Source organism: Vitis vinifera, chromosome 14 (assembly GCF_030704535.1).
Source record: "Vitis vinifera cultivar Pinot Noir 40024 chromosome 14, ASM3070453v1".
In the NCBI taxonomy this organism is placed as follows: Eukaryota; Viridiplantae; Streptophyta; class Magnoliopsida; order Vitales; family Vitaceae; genus Vitis; species Vitis vinifera.
The window spans coordinates 30,377,539-30,385,000 of NC_081818.1; positions in this window are offsets into that span (position 1 = coordinate 30,377,539).

Sequence of the window (7,462 nt, forward strand, 5' to 3'; positions counted from 1 at the left end):
AAGACTCCAATCAAATATAAAGATCCAGTGTGTCCCACCATTTTGGTGAATATTGGAGATACATATGTAGAGAAAGCTCTTCTTGACTTGGGTGCAAGTATAAATCTTCTTCCTTATTCGGTGTATAAGCAATTGGGGCTAAGGGAACTCAAGCCTACTTCTATTACATTATTTTTTGCTAATAGGTCAATTAAAATTCCAAGAGGAATGATTGAAGACGTATTGGTTCAAGTGGATAAGTTTTACTATCCGGTTGATTTTATTGTCCTTGATACGGAGCCAATAGCAAGAGAACCAAATCATGTTCCAATCATTCTTGGTAAATCTTTCTTAGCCACAACAAATGCCTTAATAAATTGTCGGAATGGGGTGATGCAACTCACTTTTGGGAATATGACTCTTGAGCTGAATATTTTTCATCTATGCAAGAGACATCCAAATCAGGATGAGGATGAACAAGAAAAGGTTTGCTTGATTGATACTCTTATAGAAGAACATGTGGAATGAATAATGAAGGAAGAGATGGAGAAGGCTTATGAAGATTTTGAAGAAAATGAACTAGAAAAAAAAGTTGAGGAAGCTAATGAAATTGCCTTCATTAATCATTCTATGCAATGGAAGACAAAAGAGAAGCCTTTACCTCTAACCAATGATGAAAAAGCAAAGAAGGAAGAATCACCTAAGCTCAATCTCAAGTAATTGCCAAATGATTTGAAATATGTATACCTTGAGGAAGATATGTATCCGGTGGTGATCTCTTCAAAATTATCATACCAACAAGAAACTAGTTTGTTGGAAGTTCTAAGAAAATGCAAAAAAGCTATTGGATGGTCCATTTCTAATCTTAAGGGAATAAGTCCTTTGGTATGCACTCACCACATTTATTTGGAGGAAAATGTTAAGCCAATTCGTCAACCTCAAAGGTGATTAAATCATCACATGCAAGAAGTTGTTCGAAATGAGGTACTTAAGTTGTTACAAGCTGGAATTATCTATTCTATTTCGGATAGCACTTGGGTGAGTCCTACTTAAGCTGTGCCTAAAAAGTCGAGAGTGACCGTGATACAAAATGAAAAAGAAAAATCTATTCCCAGAAGATTGACCACAGGATGGAGGGTGTGTATTGACTATCGAAAGCTAAACATTGTCACAAGGAATGATCATTTTCCTCTTTCGTTCATGGACCAAGTATTGGAAAGGGTTTTGGGACATCCTTATTATTGTTTTCTTGATGGCTACTCTGGTTATTTTCAAATTGAGATTGCCTTGGAAGATCAAGAGAAGATCAAGAGAGGAGGATGCCATTTGGTTTATGCAATGCTCCCGCTATTTTTCAAATATGCATGCTAAGTATCTTTAGTGATATGGTGGAGAGAATCATGGAAGTTTTTATGGATGACCTAACCATCTATGGTGAGGATTTTGGAGATTGTCTTTCAAATTTGGAAACAATACTTCAAAGGTGCATTGAGAAAAATTTAGTGCTAAATTGGGAGAAATGCCATTTTATGGTAGAAAAAGGCATTGTCTTAGGTCATGTTATCTTAAGGAAAGACATCAAAGTGGATAAAGCAAAAATTGAGCTAATTGTGAATCTACCACCACCAAAAAATGTTAAAGAAACTAGACAATTTCTTGGTCATGCAAGTTTTTAGAGACGCTTCATCAAGGATTTCTCTAAACTAGCAAGACCAATGTGTGCCTTACATGCTAAGGATGCCAAATTCAAATGGGATGAAAAGTGTCAACATTGTTTTGAAGAGTTGAAGAGTTTATTGACTACTGCACCTATTATGAGAAGACCAAATTGGGACCTACCTTTTAAAGTTATGTGTGATGCAAGTGATCAAGCAATGAGGGCAATTCTAGGGCAAAGAGATAAGGGGAAACCTTATGTTATCTACTATGCAAGCAAAACTCTTAATGAGGCACAAAAGAACTACACCACCATTGAAAAATAGTTCCTTGTGGTTGTCTTTGCATTAGACAAGTTTAGAGCATATCCTATTGGAGCTTCTATAGTGATCTTCACTGATCATTCAACTTTGAAATATTTAATCAACAAGAAGGACTTTAAAGCAAGACTAATTCGCTGGGTTTTACTTCTTCAAAAATTCAATCTTGAAATAAGAGATAAGAAAGGTGTAGAGAATGTGGTAGCTAACCATCTATCCCGAATTTCAGTGGAACACATTCCAGAAAGTCCCCCCATCAAAGAAGAATTTCCTGATGATACTCTTTTGAAAGTAGACACCAATTCATGGTATGCTCATATTGCAAATTATCTAGTCACTAGAGAACTACCCAAGGAATGGACTACTCAAGAGAGAAGATTTTTCTTGTCCAAGGTGCATGCATACTATTGGGAGGAACCATTTTTGTACAAGTATTGTGCTGATCAAATCATTAGGAAGTGTGTACCAGAAGAAGAACAAGGAATTCTTATGCAATGTCATGCTTATGCTTGTGGAGGCCATTTATCCACTCAAAAGACAGCTTTGAAGGTTCTCCAATCAGGTTTTTATTGGCCAACTGTATTTAAAGATGTACATGAAGTTTGCAAGTCTTGTGATAAGTGTCAAAGACTTGGGAAATTGACAAAGCGACACATGATGCCACTAAACCGCATATTGGTAATGGAATTATTTGATATATGGGGGATTGATTTCATGAGACCATTTCCACTCTCTTTTGGATACTCCTATATTTTGGTAAGAGTTGACTATGTGTCAAATTAGGTGGAAGCAATAGCTTGTAAGCATAATGATCAGAAAATGGTTGTAAAATTTCTCAAGGAAAATATATTCACAAGGTTTAGGGTGCCAAAGGCCATTGTTAGTGAAGGAGGTACTCACTTTTGCAACAAGATATTCAACAACCTTCTTGCTAGATATGGAGTGAAACACAAGGTAGCCACACCTTACCATCCATAAACAAGTGGACAAGTGGAGCTAACCGTGAAATCAAGAGCATCCTGATGAAAGTGGTGAATGCAAACCACAAGGATTGGGCATTAAGACTTCATGATGCACTTTGGGCTTACCGAACTGCCTTCAAAACAATTCTTGGAATGTCACCATATAGGTTGGTTTTTGGTTAGGCATGTCATCTACCGATGGAAATGGAGTATAAAGCATGGTAGGTTATAAAGAAATTGAATTTTGATATGCAAAGAGCTGGGTTGAAGAGGTTCCTAGACTTAAATGAGTTAGAGGAAATAATGAACGAAGCTTACATGAATTCAAAATTTTCTAAGGACAAACTCAAGAGATGGCATGATCAAATTGTCTTTAGGAAAGAGTTTCAAGAGGAACAAACTGTGCTTCTATATGATTCAAAATTGCACATTTTTTCGGGAAAGCTCAAATCTCGATGGAATGGTCCATACTTGGTTCATAAGGCGTATTCGAATGGAGTTCTTGAAATTGCTAATCCAAAGAATGGGTGTATCTTCAAAGTTAATGGACATCGACTTAAACCATATATGGAACCTATGGTGCAAGAGAATGAGGAGTTATACCCCTTTGAACCTTCCATAAGTTGAGCATTCAAGGTTTGGTCGGCTTAGTCTTCTAAAAGATTAACTAGCCCAATGACTTTGTAATTCTTTTTCTTTGATTTTTTTTGTTTTTCTTTTATTTTGTTTGAATTTTTTTTAGTCTTTATGAATGATCCCTTTTTAATCATATCAATTGAGTTTTGAAGGACTTTTTGGATGAATGGAATGCATGAAGCAAAGGAAAAAGAAGTTTTAATGGCCCAACACCAGTTCACACATTCATGCCAAAAACAGGGAAGTTCATGCCAAAAATAGGAGAGTTTTCATAGCTTTGGAAATGTGCAAAACGAGTTTCTACCCCAATTCGCATGATCATGCAAAATTCTCGCATGACTGTGCGAAATTGATAAGGATAGTTGTATAAATTTTAACATCTGGACCATTTCGCATCATCGTGCGAACAATTCGCATGACCATGCGAAATCTAGCTTAATGACTACAGTACAATGAACCCTCTGGACCACTTCGCACACTTATGCGAAAATTTCGCATGTCTGTGCCAAAATTTTCTTTAAAAAAAAAAAAAGACAAATTTGTTCCCAATATAAGCCCTGTTTCATTTTGCATCATTAAGTGAAAACGAGCCCTCATGCGAAAACTCTTCGTCTTCGTCGGACATGAGAAACTAATAAGGTAGAAGATCATCGGTCATTCTCCCCTTTCATCCACACTCTTTCATATTTCTCCCTAGATCTTTATATTTCTTCCTTGCCCTAAACCACGATCAAACATCGGGAATCTGATTATTTTCGGTTTTGATTTTTGGAGATTTATTTGAGTACTCCCGACATTCCAGGCATTTCAGATGGGAAATCAAAAACGAAAATCGTCAGATATTGAGAAAGAGTTCATGGCGATTAATGACGGAAATGGTAAAGACACTAATTCGGAATCACCTTCGGGATTTTCCCTTTCTAAACCTCCCTTTTCTGGACATCCAAACCAGAGGAATGTCACAAGATCTTCAATGGATAAAGACAAATCAAAGATGGTTGGTCATGGAAAATTACTGGTAAATAGAACACGAAGCATCGGAGCTCAAAATCCTTCGTTTTTTCCGGCATCCCCTACTACTCCGTCAGAGTAGCATGCTGTAGTTCAGTCAATCATTGTTGAAGCCCCTACTCCTACTCTGGTTACAAAATATGCACCTCCACTGAGCCAACCACTTCAATTCAGATTCACGAAAGTACCGAAGAAGAAACTAGCCATCGGTGCAAGAGAAGATTGCTTGGGTAGAAAATTCCATGAAGAATGTTACTACGATTTCAAGGCATTTGATGCATCTCCTCTTACTAAATTATCCACAGAGTTGTGTTGTCGATATTTTTTGGAGCCATTCATGGTACCTAGACCATTCTTCTATCTTCGCATAATTCGAGAATTTTACTGAACCATGACTAGCAAAGGAGTTTACCCTCATTCAATGATTTATTTCGAAATTGATGAGAAACAAGGTATGTTGAATTCTAAAATGGTAGCAGGAGCCTTGGATATTCCTCTCACATCTCCAAATCCAGCTGAGATTCAACTTTTTACTCAAACTAAAGCTGCCGAGATGGGTCGAATTGTCTCTCAAAATCAATCCATCAATACACATGTAGTGCTAAGGAGAGAAATAGATTCCAAATTTTGGTTCTTGGATCATGTCCTACACTCCAATGTTTATCATTGTCAACACGCGATGCAAAGGCGAGAACATATACTAGAGGCATTATTTAGAATTGTTAGTGGGCAATGGTGGACACCTACTGAGTTATTCATGGTTGTCCTATTCTATTTTGAAGACAAGGTACATTTGAAGCAATTGCAAAGAGCTAAGAAATATCCATTATTCTTCCCACGCATGTTGGGTACCATATTGGAGTACTATGGCTTCCCTACTGAACCTGGAAAAGAAAAGAAACATCATTGTAGAGAAGTCTACACTATTTCTAGATGGCAAGGAAGTGTGACCAAAACTGAGTCTACACTCACAAGTGCTTCATTGACTATTGATACTGAACATTATTATGTGTCTCCTCCAAATTTGATTCTTCAAGATTTTGGTGATGGAGAAAATACACCCCTAAGACCACTAGTTGCCCCCACACCAGAAGTTGCTTCTACTCTTCCAAATCTGGATACAGCTACACATATTTTGGCCAGTCTTTCCTCTACACCAAACATAGGCCCATCATCTTCTGATGGCTATGTCCATATATCAGCTGAGGCATTCAATCAACTTTTAGCTCGCTTGGACAGGATTCAAGAAAATCAAGCAACCATCCAGCTCACTCAACAACAACTTGTCCAAAGAGTTGATGAACTTACCATGGCTGTCCAACAATGGAAATCTTCTTCTGAGAAGCCAACTAGTGTTGATGATGTTACTCCTCTATCCATCCCAACTACACAAGAGACTAATTCTTCAGAGAGGAAGTCCACAGTGCCTACCACTATTGTGACATCTTCAGAGATCATCCCTTCCCCTCCATCTCATGCTTGAGGATAGGGAGTGACCTCACTTTTCTCCTTAACTTCCTTTATTATATTTTTTTATGGTGATAATGTTCACTTTTTGTTTCATCATTTCCTACCTCACTTATACTTCTATATTTTTTTGTTTCAATTATATGAGCTGGAAAACAATGTTTTGCAGGTATCCTTCCCTTCCTTGCTTTGCATTTTCTTGGTTAACATTGAGGACAATGTTTAGTTTGGTTGGGGGGAGAATAAGAAAGGAAGTGAAAGAGGTTTCTTGTTGATTTAGAATTGGTTGTTAGATTTTTTTTTTCTTTTGTTTGTGTATTTGCTAGATTTTTTTAAACTTAATTGGTAATCTTCTGGGAAATAACACTTATGTTTAATAAATGAGCATACCTAGCTTGAAAGAAGTTGATTTGGAATATCAACTCATTTGCTTGATCTTAGAAAACTTGTTATGTTGATTGAATTTGAGTTGACTTTGAAGTTTTCATTTTCCAAATGGTCATTTCTATTTGAGTCTTGACACACACTATGCACCCTAGACCCTTGATATAAGATGAAAGACTAGTCTAACTCTAAGACTTGGACTCAATTGTCTTAGTAACTTGAATCACTTTTAAATTGAGTTGAGACACCTAAAAAAGAGGCAAATGTGCCTAGTTGAAAAAAATAAATAAATAAAAATTTTGATAAATAAAAATGTTGAGTTATGTTTGCCTTGAAACTTGAGTAAGGTTCGAGGGATGTATGACCTAAAAGTCTTTAAATTTTGGTGCCCTAAGCCATTATGGTTGGGAGCCACCGACCTCAATGCTCTCTAAATGGGTGAATAAATGGAGTATGAGCTCAATTGTAGGTGCTAAGGTATTGGATCCTAAATTGTGGAGTCTGGGATGAAGTCTGAGAAGTTAGTGGCTGAATTAGTCCTATAAACTTGGTGCCCTATGTCTTATGGTTGGGAGTCATCGATGAATCCCCGCTACATGGACTGTATACTTGGAGATACCTTTAGCATTTCATTCCTACAATTAGACCTTTGAAAAAAAAAAGTATATATATAAAGAAATAAAAGTAGGTGCGTTCTTGACCTATGAGAGAGTGGTTTTTGTTGTTTAAGATAAATTGGCATGGTTGGGGGGAGGAATAGTTTTGAATATTATATCAGGGGGCTAGTTTAATTTCACTCAAGACTTGTTTGGAAATATCATTTTGGAGGTTGAAAATGGATATGTCTTTGATACTTTGATTTGCATGATGTCTTTTCTATTAGAAATAGGAAATGAGTTTGAGATTTTGATGACACCTATGGATGGTGAGGTGTGTTTCATTTTTTACCATTTGTGCTATGGGATTTTCAAAAACATTTTCCAAATGAGTTTAAGAACTTCTTTTTGAGTAATTTTCTTTTTTTCTTTGTTATACCATTGCTAAGGG